This window comes from Coregonus clupeaformis, chromosome 9 (genome assembly GCF_020615455.1).
Source record: "Coregonus clupeaformis isolate EN_2021a chromosome 9, ASM2061545v1, whole genome shotgun sequence".
Lineage (NCBI taxonomy): Eukaryota > Metazoa > Chordata > Actinopteri > Salmoniformes > Salmonidae > Coregonus > Coregonus clupeaformis.
The window spans coordinates 16,134,427-16,150,733 of record NC_059200.1 but is presented as its reverse complement, the minus strand read 5'-3'; the positions used below and the strand labels follow the sequence as shown (position 1 = coordinate 16,150,733).

The following is a 16,307-nucleotide window of genomic DNA, read 5'->3' as shown; positions in this document are numbered from 1 at the left end:
TAAGCCATTTTGCCACAACTTTGGAAGTATGCTTGGTGTTATTGTCCATTTGGAAGACCCATTTGCGACCAAGCTTTAACTTCCTGACTGATGTCTTGAGATGTTGCTTCAATATATCCACATAATTTTCCTTCCTTCCTCATGATGCCATCTCTTTTGTGAAGTGCACCAGTCCCTCCAGCAGCAAAGCACCCCCACAGCATGATGCTGCCACCCCCACAGCATGATGCTGCCACCCCTGTGCTTCACGGTTGGGATGGTGTTCTTTGGCTTGCAATCCTTCCCCTTTTTCCTCCAAACATAACGATTGTCATTATGGCCAAACAGTTCTACTGGCTCTAACCAGAATATGTAACAGTGAAGAGGCGACTCCGGGATGCTGACCTTCTTGGCAGAGTTGCAAAGAAAAAGCCATATCTCAGACTGGCCAATAAAAAGAAAGGATTAAGATGGGCAGTCTGAGATATGGCTTTTTCTTTGCAACTCTGCCTAGAAGGTCAGCATCCCGGAGTCGCCTCTTCACTGTTGACGTGTAGACTGGTGTTTTGTGGGTACTATTTAATGAAGCTGCCAGTTGAGGACCTGTGAGGCGCCTGTTTCTCAAACTAGACACTAATGTATTTGTCCTCTTGCTCAGTTGTGCACCGGGGCCTCCCACTCCTCTTTCCATTCTGGTTAGAGACAGTTTGCACTGTTCTGTGAAGGGAATAGTACACAGCGTTGTATGAGATTTTCAGTTTCTTGGCAATTTCTCGCATGGAACAGCCTTCATTTCTCAGAACAAGAATAGACCGACGAGTTTCAGAAGAAAGTTATTTGTTTCTGGCCATTTTGATCCTGTAATCAAACTCACAATTGCTGATGCTCCAGATACTCAACTAGTCTCAAGAAGGCCAGTTTTATTGCTTCTTAAATCAGCACAACAGTTTTCAGCTGTGCTAACATAATTGCAAAAGGGCTTTCTAATGATCAATTTGCCTTTTAAAATGATAAACTTGGATTAGCTCACACAACGTGCCATTGGAACACAGGACTGATGGTTGCTGATAATGGGCCTCTGTACGCCTACGTAGAAATTCCATAAAAAAATCAGCAGTTTCCAGCTACAATAGCCATTTACAACATTAACAATGTCTATACTGTATTTCTGATCAATTTGATGTTATTTTAATGGACAAAATAATTGCTTTTCTTTCAAAAACAAAAACATTTCTAAGTGACCCCAAACTTTTGAACGGTAGTGTATATGTTGTGTATCTCTGTGTGTATATAGACACTACTGGTCAAAAGTTTTAGAACACCTACTCATTCAAGGGTTTTTCTTTATTTTTACTATTTTCTACATTGTAGAATAATAGTGAAGACATTAAAACTATGAAATAACACATATGGAATCATGTAGTAACCAAAAAATTGTTAAACAAATCAAAATATATTTTATATTTGAGATTCTTCAAATAGCCACCCTTCGCCTTGATGACAGCTTTGCACACTCTTGGCATTCTCTCAACCAGCTTCATGAGGTAGTCACCTGGAATGCATTTCAATTAACAGGTGTGCCTTCTTAAAAGTTAATTTGTGGAATTTCTTTCCTTCTTAATGCGTTTGAGCCAATCAGTTGTGTTGTGACAAGGCAGGGGGGGTATACAGAAGATAGCCCTATTTGGTAAAAGACCAAGTCTATATTATGGCAAGAACAGCTCAAATAAGCAAAGAGAAACGACAGTCCATCATTACTTTAAGACATGAAGGTCAGTCAATACAGAACATTTCAAGAACTTTGAAAGTTTCTTCAAGTGCGGTCGCAAAAACCATCAAGCGCTATGATGAAACTGGCTCTCATGAGGACAAACACAGGAATGGAAGACCCAGAGTTACCTCTGCTGCAGAGGATAAGTTCATTAGAGTTACCAGCCTCAGAAATTGCAGCCCAAATATATGCTTCACAGAGTTCAAGTAACAGACACATCTCAACATCAACTGTTCAATCCGCCCTTAATCCTCACCAGCTCCCAGTTAGTCCTATCCGGGGAGCCCGTCGAGACCTGGCACGTCCAGCAGATGGAGCCACCGCCTCGTGAGGTATACTCCATCTGTTACCAGGCCTCGACGAGTCTTCCCCTGGTGGCTGTCCTTGCTTCTGGGCCGAGTCGAGGTCCTCACTGCTCGGGACCACCACTGGTACCGTTGGCGTCCTGGGTCCCGACCATAACACGGCCAAGGCTGTCCTCTCGTGCCACTTCTTCAACAGGTTCACGTGGTAAATCTGTTGAGGTTTCCGTCTCCCCGGTTGCCGTACGCGGTAGTTGACAGGTCCCAGTTTCTCTACCACCTCGTATGGTCCGTGCCATGTTGCCAGGAACTTACTTTCGGCCGTGGGGATCAACACCAACATCCTGTCTCCCACCTGGAATTCTCGGCGCTGGGCTCCCCGATTGTAGACCTGGGCTTGGGCGCGTTGGGCCTTCTCCATATGTTCCCTCACGACTGGCCATATGGCTGTCATCCGCTCCCGCATCGTCTCCACGTGCTCTACCACGCTGCGTAAGGGGGTCGGTTGGGCTTCCCACACCTCCTTGGCGAGGTCCAGTAGGCCACGGGGAAAACCTTAGTGGAGGATTGGGGTACTTCTCGGATTGAGAACATTAGGTGGGGTAGCAGCTGGTCTCAGTTCTTCCCGTCCTGCTCGATGACCTTCCGTAGCATCTGTTAGAGCGTTTTGTTAAAGCGCTCAACGAGCCCATCCGTCTGCGGGTGAAAAACGGAGGTCCGGATCTGCTTGATCTGCATGAGGGCACACAACTCTTTAATGAGGCGGGACATAAACTCTGTACCTTGGTCAATCAGGATCTCGTTCGGGATGCCCACCCGGCTAAAGAGGTGGAACAGCTCCCGGGCGATTCCCTTGGATACCGCCGCCCGTAGGGGAATGGCCTCGGGATACCGGGTGGCATAGTCTACTATTACCAAGATGTACCTGTGTCCTCGTGCAGCCTTTACCAGGGGTCCCACTATGTCCAGAGTCTAATAGCGCTTCCGTGTCGTGTCCGTCAACCTTCACCGGGACCATGGGGGCAGTTGATTCATGGTGCGCCCAACAGGAGGTGACATAGTTCACGGCGTGACCCACCTGGCCTCTGGTGCTAGCTGATTGCATCGACTCATCTCGAGCAGGGCAATTCCAGGCAATGTGTCCCCGGGCGCCACACTCAAAACACCTCTGTTGGTCTCCATCTACATGGGGTCGTCAGTGGCGGGTCGGCCCTTCCCCAGCCGTCTCTCCACGGGTTTGCGGTCCCTTGGCCCTGCCGACCGTCGGTTCGGGGTACACCGCGGTGGGGTTGTCCTTCCGTCCCCTCGCACAGGTCGCCGACTCATCCCGGCTCCCCCTCAGTAGGGCCTGAGTTTTCTGATGCTTCTCCACTGCTCCACTGCTTCCGCATAGGCTTGCTGCCCTCTTCATGTCGTGGGGTAGCGCCTGTACGAAGTGATCCAGGACCACTTTGTCGAGGAGGGAGAGGGTGGATATGTCGGTTAGGAGCCATGCCCTGGTGACGCGCAGAAGGTCGCTCATCTGGGCTCGGGGGGATGTGTCGGGTACGAACCTCCAGTCGTGGAACCGTTGAGCCCGATGGGCCAGGCTGCACCTGTAGCGGCTGAGTATCTCCCGTTTGAGTCCGTCATAGTTATCCGCCTGTTCGTCGTTCAGGTCCCAATACGCCTTTTGGGCATTCCCAGAGAGGAACGGGGCCAGCAGACTTGCCCACTTCGGCCTTGGCCATCCTTCCCGTAGTGCTCTCCGTTCAAACGTACAGAGGTATGTTTCAATGTCAACGTCTTCCGGTAGCTTGATTAAAAACTGGTTGGGATGGGATTCAGGAGACGCTCCTCCTTGCAGCTTCCTGACTTCCTCCACGAGGCGGACGTTTTGTAGTCGCTGTTCCTCCAGCGTTCGTTCCTGAACCGCCTGTTGTGCTTGTTGGGCCCGGACGAACTGAGCTATCAACTCGTCCATGCTGATGCTGTGTAAACGTCAACCCTGATCTGACCACGTTATCAAAATGCCCGTATTCTCCACCACTTGTGGCAGATCAGGGGGTTGGGTCAAGACGTTTACACAGATCAGACACGGACAGAGTAGGATTAGCTCGGTTTCAAGGGTGTTTATTAATAAAATAATCAAAAGAAAAGGTTAGGTCTCCCCCATGAGATCTTCTCCAGGATACCATCTCCAACTACACGGAAGTTACCTTACTTCCCCCAGTCCTCTTCCATGTTCTGCCCTTCTGGCAGCTTTATGGGCCTTGCACAGCTGGTGAGCAATCCGCCCTTAATTACTCACCAGCTCTCAATCAGCCCCAATTAGTGCTGTCCGGGGAGCCCGTCGAGACCTGGCACGTCCAGCAGATGGAGCCACCGCCTCGTGATGTATCCTCCATCTGTTACCAGGCCTCGACAAGTCTCCCCCTGGTGGCTGACCTGCTGTACGCCACAATATATAAATGTTGTCTATCTCTCTGTGTATATATATATATATATATATATATATATGTGTCTCTGTGTTTCCAGGTGAGAGAGGCTGCCCAGGCCTTGCTCCTGGCTGAGCTGCGGAGGATTGGTCAGTCAGGCAGGAAGGACACCATCGACCTGTGGGCACCCTACCTGCCCCAGTACGTGGACCAAGTCGGCTCACGTAAGTCTACGCTGGTCCTTCAAGCCGGATCTATGAGCCTGTGTGTGTGTGTGGGTTATACAGTCAGTCACATTCATATTCTATAGCAAACCTCAGTCAGAGCTGCCCAGTCTTGTCCACAAGCACATAGAAAAGTGAGCCAGCCAGGATCCCAGGGTCTGGGTTAAGATTTTTTTGCCAAACAAGCTCTATTTTGGTGGCCTTGTGTACATTATAATGCCATGATTTCATCCGAACTACACAGTTGAATCCATATATTTTTGTTATGAAAGGTTACATTTAAAATCAAACAGTGTGATGGGCACTTTTTCAAATGGAAAAATTGTTTTCTAAAAGAAACAGAACAGATGCTCAATTAGGTTATCGATGCATCATACGGGTATGATTTCTGTATTTCGAAAGTTACATATCTTGAAAACTTGATTGCTGACAAGCAAAAAATTTTGGGACTATATCAACAATGGACCAATGAAACAAACACCAGAAGATAGTTTTTGGGTCGAGTTTTCCTTGGAGAGAGAGAGAGCGACATCAGTTCTGAAAGAGCTGAACAATCTGGACCCCTACAAATCAGCTGGGCTAGACAATCTGGACCCTTTCTTTCTAAAATTAGCCGCCAAAATTGTCGCAACCCCTATTACTAGCCTGTTCAACCTCTCTTTCGTAACGTCTGAGATCACCAGAAATTGGAAAACTGCCACGGTCATCCCCCTCTTCAAAGGGGGTGACACTCTAGATCCAAACTGTTACAGACCTATATCCATCCTGCCCTGCCTTTCGGAAGTTTTTGAAAGCCAAGTTAACAAACAGATCACCGACCATTTCAAATCCCTCCGTACCTTCTCCGCTATGCAATCCGGTTTCCGAGCTGGTCATGGGTGCACTTCAGCCACGCTCAAGGTCCTAAACGATATTATAACCGCGATTGATAATAGACAGTACTGTGCAGCCGTCTTCATCAACCTGGCCAAGGCTTTCGACTCTGTCAACCACCGCATTCTTATTGGCAGACGAAATAGCCTTGGTTTCTCAAATGACTGCCTCGCCTGGTTCACCAACTACTTCTCAGATAGAGTTCAATGTGTCAAATCGGAGGGCCTGTTGTCTGGACCTCTGGCAGTCTCTATGGGGGTGCCACAGGGTTCAATTCTCGGTCCGACTCTATTCTCTGTGTATATCAATGATGTTGCTCTTGCTGCTGGTGACGCTCGGATCCACCTCTATGCGGACAACACAATTTTGTATACATCTGGCCCTTCATTGGACACTATGTTAACAAACCTCCAAACGAGCTTCAACGCTATACAACACTCCTTCTGTAGCCTCCAACTGCTCTTAAACACTAGTAAAACTAAATGCATGCTCTTCAACCGAACGCTGCTTGCACCCGCCCACCCGACTAGAATCACTACTCTCGACGGGTCTGACTTAGAGTATGTGGACAACTACAAATACCTAGGTGTCTGGTTAGACTGTAAACTCTCCTTCCAGACTCACATTAAGCATCTCCAATCAAAAGTTAGATCTAGAATCGGCTTCCTATTTCGCAACAAACCTTCCTTCACTCATGCTGCCAAACATGCCCTCGTAAAACTGACTATCCTACCGATCCTTGACTTCGGCGATGTCATTTACAAAATAGCCTCCAACACTACTCAGCAATTTGGATGTAGTCTATCACAGTGCCATCCATTTTGTCACCAAAGCCCTATATACTACCCACCATTGTGACCTGTACGCTCTTGTTGGCTGGTCCTCACTACATATTCGTCGCCAATAAGGCAAATCCCCGCCTTATCTTAGCTCACTGGTCACCATAGCAACACCCACCCGTAGTCTGCGCTCCAGCAGGTATATCTCACTGGTCATCCCCAAAGCCAACACCTCCTTTGGTCGCCATTCCTTCCAGTTCTCTGCTGCCAATGACTGGAATGAATTACAAAAATCTCTGAAGCTGGAGACTCTTATCTCCCTCACTATCTTTAGGCGTCAGTTGTCAGAGCAGCTTACCGATCACTGCACCTGTACACAGCGCATCTGTAATTAGCCCGCCCAACTACCTCATCCCCATATTGTTATTTATTTTGCTAATTTGCATCCCAGTATCTCTATTTGCACATCATCTTTTGCACATCTATCATTCCAGTGTTAATACGAAATTGTAACTATTTTGCACTATGGCCTATTTATTGCCTTACCTCCATAATTTACTACATTCGCACACACTGTATATAGATTTTCTGTTGTATTTTTGACTTTATGTTTTGTTTACCCCATATGTAACTCTGTGTTGTTGTTTTTATCGCACTGCTTTGCTTTATCTTGGCCAGGTCGCAGTTGTAAATGAGAACTTGTTCTCAACTGGCTTACCTGGTTAAATAAAGGTGAAAAAAAAAAAAAAAAGTTAAATTAGTGAAAGAATTTCAGAAAGTGTTTGCAACTCTCTCTGTGAATTGCAGTATGTTATGTATTTAAAAACATACATGTTTTAACAACTGACCCACAGATTTCTTCTGAAATAATAAGAGCCTGCTGACTACCATAGGCTTCAAGCTTCCTTTGAACCCTTAGCTTTCAATATCCCTAGCCCCACGGAAATCTAATTAAAATAGAGCTCACAGCCATGCAATCTCTACAGCGATAAATTGGCAGTAGAATGGCCTTAATGAAGAGCTCAGTCCCTTTCAACGTGACACCGTCATTGGATGCGGCCTTTCCAACAAGTCAGTTCATCAAATTTCTAACCCTGCTAGAGCTGCCCCTGATCAACTGTAAGTGCTGTTATTGTGAAGTGGAAATGTCTAGGAGCAACAACGGCTCAGCCCACACAAGCTCACAGAATGGGACCGCTGAAGTGCGTAGCTTGTAAAAACACTCGAACACCCAAACTGCTCCTGTGCTTCATGAAATGGGTTTCCATGGCCGAGCAGCCGCACACATGCCTAAGATCTCTATGCGCAGTGCCAAGCATCGGCTGGAGTGGTGGAAAGCCCGCCGTCATTGGAAACTCGTTCTCTGGAGTGATGAATCCCGCTTCACCATCTGGCAGTCCGACGGACTAATCTGGGTTTGGTGGATCCCAGGAGAACGCTACCTGCCCAAATCCATAGTGCCACCTGTAAAGTTTGGTGGAGGAGGAATAATGGTCTGGGGCTGTTTTACATGATTCAGGCTCCTTAGTTCCAGTGAAGGGAAATCTTAACGCTACAGCATACAATGACATTCTAGACGATTCTGTAATTCCAGCTTTGTGGCAACAGTTTGTGGAAGGCCCTTTCCTGTTTCAGCATGACAATGCTGCTGTGCACAAAGTGAGGTCCATACAGAAATGGTTTGATGAGACTGGTGTGGAAGAACTTGACTTGCCTACACAGAGCCCTGACCTCAACCCCATCAAACACCTTTGGGAAGAATTGAAATGCCGACTGCGAGCCAGGCCTAATCACCTGACCTCAGTGCCCAACCTCACTAATGCTCTTGTGGCTGAATGGAAGCAAGTCCCTGCAGCAATTTTCCAACATCTAGTGGAAAGCCTTCCCAGAAGAGTGGTAGGCTGTTATAGCAGCAAAGGGGGGGACCAACTCCAAAATAATACCCATGATTTTGGAGTAAGACGTTCGACGAGCAGGTGTCCACATACTGTTGGTCATATAGTATAGGACAGACACTTCAGAACAAACGTCCATGTTTTGGGACTATCTGTTGTTCAATGTAGTGAATCTGTTATTCAATGTGTTTCTGTTGGCTAATAGCAGTAAAGACTATCTGTTGTTCAATGTGTTTCTATTGGCTAATAGCAGTAAAGACTATCTCTTGTTCAATGTGTTTCTATTGGCTAATAGCAGTAAAGACTATCTGTTGTTTAATGTGTTTCTATTGGCTAATAGCAGTAAAGACTATCTGTTGTTCAATGTGTTTCTATTGGCTAATAGCAGTAAAGACTATCTGTTGTTCAATGTAGTGAATCTGTTATTCAATGTGTTTCTATTGGCTAATAGCAGTAATGCCAAATTAAATGTTTAATCAAATTATTTTGGGGGATATTTTTTTTGATACCTTAAGGGGACTTACAATTCAAAATCAAATAGCTGAATGATCGTTGGTATGACAATCTCTAAACAATTCCATATGTTAGCTTAGTAGAACCCCCCTTCCCCCTAGAGTCGATGTCCACACCCCCGTGGAAATCTAATTAGCATAATAAAAACATCCCAATCACATCAGTCTGTTTAAGCATGGGCCGCATCTCAATCCACCGCATCCACCAATGGTGGCCTTCCGCATCCGCAGTGGAAGGTAGCCGAGCTACAGAGATGTTTGTTAGACCATGAGACATACCGAACATCGGTCTTCTCACAAAAACGTCTGTAGCGTCCGAATACACTAATATGACCCCTCTATGGAAAGGTTAGACTCTAGGACGCGCACAAGCCTCACAAGACTCGTCTGAAGGTAGTCCCGGGACCAGTTTAAAAAATGATTAGAAGTACAGTGCATTCGGAAAGTATTCAGACCCCTTGACTTTCTCCACATTTTGTTGCGTTACAGCCTTATTCTAAAATGGATTAAATAAATAAAAAACATGAATACCTAATTTAAATAAGTATTCAGCCACTTTGTTATGAGACTCTAAATTGAGCTCAGGTGCATCCTGTTTCCATTGATCATCCTTGAGATGTTTCTACAACTTGATTGGAGTCCACCTATGGTAAATTCAATTGATTGGACATGATTTGGAAAGGAACACACCTTTCTATATAAGGTCTTACAGTTGACAGTGCATGTCAGAGCAAAAACCAAGCCATGATGTCGAAGGAATTGTCCGTAGAGCTCTGAGACAGGATTGTGTCGAGGCACAGATCTGGGGATTGAAGAAATGTGGAACCCCCAAGACTCTACCTAGAGCTGGCCGCCCGGCAAAACTGAGCAATCGGGGGAGAAGGGCCTTGGTCAGGGAGGTGACCAAGAACCTGATGGTCACTCTGACAGCGCTCCAGAGTTCCTCTGTGGAGATGGGAGAACATTCCAGAAGGACAACCATCTCTACAGCACTCCACCAATCAGGCCTTTATGTTAGAGTGGCTAGACAGAGGCCACTCCTCAGTAAAAGGCACATGACAGCCCGCTTGGAGTTTGCCAAAAGGCACCTAAAGACTCTCAGACCATGATAAACAAGATTTTCTGGTCTGATGAAACCAAGATTGAACTCTTTGGCCTGAATGCCAAGCGTCACGTCTGGAGGGATGCATGGTGGTGGCAGCATCATGCTGTGGGGATGTTTTTCAGCAGCAGGGACTGGGAGACTTGTCAGGATCGAGGGAAAGATGAACAGAGCAAGGTACAGAGATCCTTGATGTCCCTGAATGTCCTTGAGTGGCCCAGCCAGAGCCCGTACTTGAACCCGACGAAACATCTCTGGAGAGACCTGAAGATAGCTGTGCAGCGATGCTCCCCATCCAACCTGACAGAGCTTGAGAGGATCTGCAGAGAAGAATGGGAGAAACTCCCCAAATACAGGTGTGCCAAGCTTGTAGCTTCATACCCAAGAAGACTTGAGGCTGTAATCACTGCCAAAGGTGCTTCAACAAAGTACTGAGTAAAGGGTCTGAGTACTACTTTCAGTTTTTGGTTTTTATAAATGTGCCAAATTTCTAAACACCTGTTTTTGCTTTGTCATTATGGGGTATTTTGGGTAGATTGATGAGGGAAAAAAACGATTTAAATCCATTTTAGAATAAGGCTGTAACATAACAAAATGTGGAAAAAGTCAAGGGGTCTGAATACTTTCGGAATGCACTGTATAAATGGAAGTAGTTTAGTGCCAACACTTTTTGTTAAATATGGGTAAAAATAAATGAATGTTTTTTTTCCTGCTCTTTCTTATATCTCTCAGATATAGGACAGACACTTTAAAACAATCATCCTTTTATTCGTTTTTTTGACCATGTGTTTTTCCTTGTATGAATCTGTTATTCAATGTGTTTCTATGGGCTAATAGCAGTAAGACCAAATTCAATGTTTCATCAAATATGTATTTTTTTTATTGTTATACCTAAAGGGGTCCTAAAATTCAAAATCAAATAGCTAAATGATCCTTGGTTTATGACCATCTTAAAACAAATCCATATGTTAACTTTATTTTTTTAAATTGTACTTACGGTTGAGAGTTAGAATAATAGAATAGACAAGGTGCAATTTCGACATGTGGTTGTTCATCAGCAGTCACTCAATTAGCCCAGGTCAGCAATTTTTGGGGAGTGGGATTAGTAAGTTAGTCTAGCGGAAAGCTATCTAAACTTGTAGTAAGCATGGTCGAAATACCGACCGGGGTGGGGCCCATTGATCATCAGTTATCATATTCAAAACGGCAAACATTTGCCTCTGCCCCATGGCAAAATGTGCATAATTGCAGAACATTTACTTTAAAACTACATTGTTTTTCTCTTCGCTGTTACAAGAGGGGCCGCAAAAAATGTTTTGCTCACAAGGTGGGGGGGTAGTGTGTATGGATGTGGGTACGTAGACCGACGAGCCACTGCGGCCCCTCCATGATGAGTTCAGTTTTTTTGTGGCCCCCACCCCCATCAAAGTTGCTCATCCCTGACATACTGTAGACTGTCCAGGTGAATCCAGGTGAAAGCTATGATCCCTATTGATGTCACTTGTTAAATCCATTTCAATCAGTGTAGATGAAGGGGAGGAGACAAGTTAAAGAAGGATTTTTAAGCCTTGAGACATGGATTGTGTATGTGTGCCATTCAGAGGGTGAATGGGAAAGACAAAATATTTAACTGCCTTTGAAAAGGGTATGGTAGTAGGTGCCAGGTGCATGGGTTTGTGTCAAGAACTGCAACGCTGCTGGGTTTTTCATGCTCAGCAGTTTCCCATTTGTAACAAGAATGGTCCACCACCCAAAGAACATCCAGCCAACTTGACACAACTGTGGGAAGCATTGGAGTCAACATGGGCCAGCATCCCTGTGGAACGCTTTCGGCACCTTGTAGAGTCCACGCCCCGACGAATCGAGGCTGATGGGGCAAAAAAGGGGTGGGGTGCAACTCAATATTAGGAAGGTGTTCCTAATGTTTTGTACACTCAGTGTAAGTATCATTAGCAATCACATTTGTTCTCTTTTATCATATTTTGGACCAGAGTGAGGCTATCTCTTCACTCGCCTACCTGTTGTTCCTGCAGTGAGGAGGATTCACCTTCTTCATAAGCTTTCATCATTTATCTGCAGATAAATGCCAGTATGCAAAATAGGGAGCTGAATGAACGGCTATCTTAACGATGTGATTCGGTAGGCTATTGACGAGTCACTCACTTTAACGTCATTGTCTTGCAAGTCCTGATGGAAATATACAGTGCCTTCAGAGAGTAGTCGTGATGAGATACCATGGACATATACAGTGGGGAGAACAAGTATTTGATACACTGCCGATTTTGCAGGTTTTCCTACTTACAAAGCATGTAGAGGTCTGTAATATTTTATCATAGGTACACTTCAACTGTGAGATACGGAATCTTAAAACAAAAATCCAGAAAATCACATTGTATGATTTTTAAGTAATTAATTTGCATTTTATTGCAAACAGTGCCTTCAGAAAGTAGTCCTGATGTGATACCATGGAGACACAATACCCCATAATGACAAAGTGAAAACATGTTTTTTGAAATTGTAGCAAATTTATTGAAAATGGAAAAAACTGAAATATCTCATTTACATAAGTATTCACACCCCCTGAGTCAATACATGTTAGAATCACCTTTAGCAGCGATTACAGCTGTGAGTCTTTCTGGGTAAGTCTCTAAGAGCTTTACACACCTGGATTGTAAAACATCTGCACATTATTCTTTTTTAAAATCTTCAAGGTCTGTCAAGTTGGTTGTTGATCGTTGCTAGACAGCCATTTTCAAGTCTTACTATAGATTTTCAAGCCGATTTAAGTCAAAAACTGTAACTTGGCAACTTAGGAACATTAAATGTCGTCTTTGTAAGTAACTTCAGTATATATTTTGCCTGGTGTTTTAGGTTATTGTCCTGCTAAAAAGTGAATTTGTCTCCCATTGTCTGTTGTAAAGCAGACTGAATCAAGTTTTCCTCTAGGATTTTTCCTATTCTGTTTATTTTTATCCTAAAAAAACTCCCTAGTTCTTGCGGATGACAAGCAGCCACCACCATGCTTGAAAATATGAAGAGTGGGACTCAGTGATGTGTTGTTGGATTTGCCCCAAACATAACTCTTTGTATTCAGGACAAAAGTTCATTTCTTTGCCACATTCTTAGCAGTTTTACTTTCATGCCTTATTGCAAACAGGATGCATTTTTTTATTCTGTACAGTCTTCCTTCTTTTCACTCTGTCAATTAGGTTAGTATTGTGGAGTAACTACAGTACAATGTTGTTGATCCATCCTCAGTTTTCTCCTATCCCAGCCATTAAGCTCGGTAACTGTTTTAAAGTTACCGTTGGCCTCATGGTGAAATCCCGGGGCGGTTTCCTTCCTCTCTGGCAACTGAGTTAGGAAGGACACCTGTATCTTTTGTAGTGACTGGGTGTTTTGATACACCATCCAAAGCCTAATTAATAACTTCACCATGTTCAAAGGGATATTCAATGTCAGTATTCTATTGTTTATTTTTTTTATTTTATCTACCAATAGGTGCCCTTCTTTGTGAGGCGTTGGAAAACCTCCCCAGTCTTTGTGGTTGAATCTGTGTTTGAAATTCATTGCTAAATTTTGAGGGACCTTACAAGATAATTTTATGGGTGGGGTACAGAGATCAGGTAGTCGTAAAAACAATCATGTTAAACACTATTATTGCACACACAGTGATTCCATGCTTATTATGTGACTTGTTAAGCAAATGTTTACTCCTGAACATATTTAGGCTTGCCATTACAAAGCAGTTGAATTCGTATTGACTGAAAGTCTTAAAAAATAAAAATTAAATAAAAAGATATTGGCACAAGATGGAGGGAATGCTGCAACATAACTAACGAAATTACAGTTAACGAAAATGTACGCTTATCCAGTATAAACTAATGTATAGAATTTAATACAAAAGACAAAATTCAAAATTTTTAGTCATGTCTGAAGTGTAAAACAAACACTGACTCAATAATCCATGCCTCCATGCCTTCTGGGAATGTTATGAAGTCCAAAATTATGGGCAGAGTTAGAAGAAGTCAGAAGTGTTACAATGTAAATGTACTTTTAATCTGTCTGTCTGCATATTTCAAGACATGGCATATGAGGGTGCAGCGAGATACCTGATGGATTGGACGATACTTTTCTCGTCAATCATCTTGTAAAAACGTATACTTAAAAACTTTACTTGGCTCATCTCGCTCTAGCGACTCCTTGTGGGGGGCCGGGCGCCTGCAGGCTGACTTCCGGTCGTCAGTTGAACGGTGTTTCCTCCGACACACTGGTGCAGCTGACTTCCGGGATAAGCAGGCGGGTGTTAAGGAGCGCGGCCTGGTGGGTCATGTTTTGGAGGACGCATGACTCGACCTTCGCCTCTCCTGAGCCTGTTGGGGGAGTTGCAGCGATGGGGACAAGATCATAATTGAATAAGGGGGTAAAATAAAACAACAACAAAAATACACAAAATATAATAAATGAAAAGGTTAAGTGGATTTTCGGTTAATCGTTACCACATATGGGACGTGGAAATGAACACACATAGACGATGAAGCAGCATCATGCTCTCTCCCGACGTGTAACGCAACACAACACCCAGCTACCGGGAGGCAGGACAGACAGCAGACTGTCAAACCAGCAGTGTTTCCCTGTCATCGCTCACTTTGTGGAGGCGCCTGTCATATCAATAGATCACTAGAAGATGCATATCGTTCATTCTAGCGGGAGATGGCTCGGGTGACTTTTTTTTTCTGACTTGCGAATTGTGAAAAAAAAGTAGCCTAGTTAATTTAAGTGGAAAAAGTACCCGGCTGAATATGAGTGTATAGCCGACAGCCGGCGCTAGTGGAAAACACTGGCTGGCCTTCCTTAAGCTGTTTCTATGTGTTCTCAAGACAGCACTGTCAAACACACACTCTTGATTCCTAGTTCCTCTTTGTCCGTCAGACCAAAAGCTGTGGGGTGGAGGGGCTGTGAGATCTTACTATACACGAGAGAGAAGGAAAGAAATGGTGCAGAGCATGGAGAGAAAGAATGGATTGGCCATAGGAGCGGCTGATCCAATCTTTTGAATTGAGCTTCTGTGGTGTGGGCGTGGAGACAGGGAGGGATTTGTGTGTGTGTGTGGAGAGGGATTTGTTTGTTTACACACAGCTCTGCTATTGACCACACAGGTCAGATGTCACTGAAAGTGGGCAGAGTCAAAAGAAGCCAGGCTTCACAGCATCTAATGCTTCTCTGTGAGAACACAGTTAGTGTCTTAATGCATAGAAACCATGAAAGAGATGCTCACATTGGTCTGTCTGTCTGTGTGTGAAGTTGGACTCATTGTGTTATTGAGCTGCTGAACTATCCCCTTACGGAGACATGTGAGTATCATGTTGAAACATAATTCAAACATGTAGGAAAACAGGTAGAGGGAGCTGCAGTGCACGTACGCACGCACGCACGCACACACACACACACACACACACACACACACACACATACACACACAGGCTACTTCCTGTTTGGAGATGTAAGACACGGGTCTGTGAGAATAATGTAAGGGTGTGAGTGTCTGCTATGCGATGTGAGTGGCCGTGCCTCTCAAAGCATTAACCAATTAGCCCCATCCCAGCCGTTAGCCTGGCCCTGCTATCAGGTTTTATTTACTGGCCCCATCCCAGCCGTTAGCCTGGCCCTGCTATCAGGTTTTATTTACTGGCCCCATCCCAGCCGTTAGCCTGGCCCTGCTATCAGGTTTTATTTACTGGCCCCATCCCAGCCGTTAGCCTGGCCCTGCTATCAGGTTTTATTTACTGGCTAAAGAAATTAGAGTAAGTAATGAGACCAGCCAACTCCTCCTAACCCAGCCCAACCCAGCTCAGCCCAACCCAGCCCAACCCAACCCAACCCAACCCAACCCAACCCAGCCCAACCCAGCCCAACCCAACCCACCCCAACCCCAGCCCAACCCAACCAGCCCAGCCCAACCCAACCCAACCCAGCCCAGCCCAACCCAGCCCAGCCCAACCCAACCCAGCTCCAACCCAGCCCAACCCAACCCAGCTCAGCCCAATCCAACCCAACCCAGCCCAACCGCTCAGCCCAATCCAACCCAACCCAGCCCAACCCAGCTCAGCCCAATCCAACCCAACCCAACCCAAACCAGCCCAACCCAGCTCAGCCCAATCCAACCCAACCCAGCCCAACCCAACCCAACCCAGCCCAACCCAGCTCAGCCCAATCCAACCCAACCCAACCCAACCCAACCCAACCCAGCCCAACCCAGCTCAGCCCAATCCAACCCAACCCAACCCAGCTCAGCCCAACTCAGCCCAATCCAACCCAACCCAGCTCAGCCCAATCCAATCTAACTCAGCCCAATCCAACCCAACCCAGCCCAACCCAGCTCAGCCCAATCCCAACCCAGCTCAGCCCAATCCAACCCAGCCCAACCCAGCTCAGCTCAGCCCAATCCAACCC

At 45.4% G+C, this 16,307-nt stretch overlaps 1 pseudogene; it reads left to right on the top strand.

The window, feature by feature from the left end:
* Positions 1–16,307, top strand: part of LOC121574507 — a 501,964-nt pseudogene that overhangs the window by 141,228 nt on the left and 344,429 nt on the right.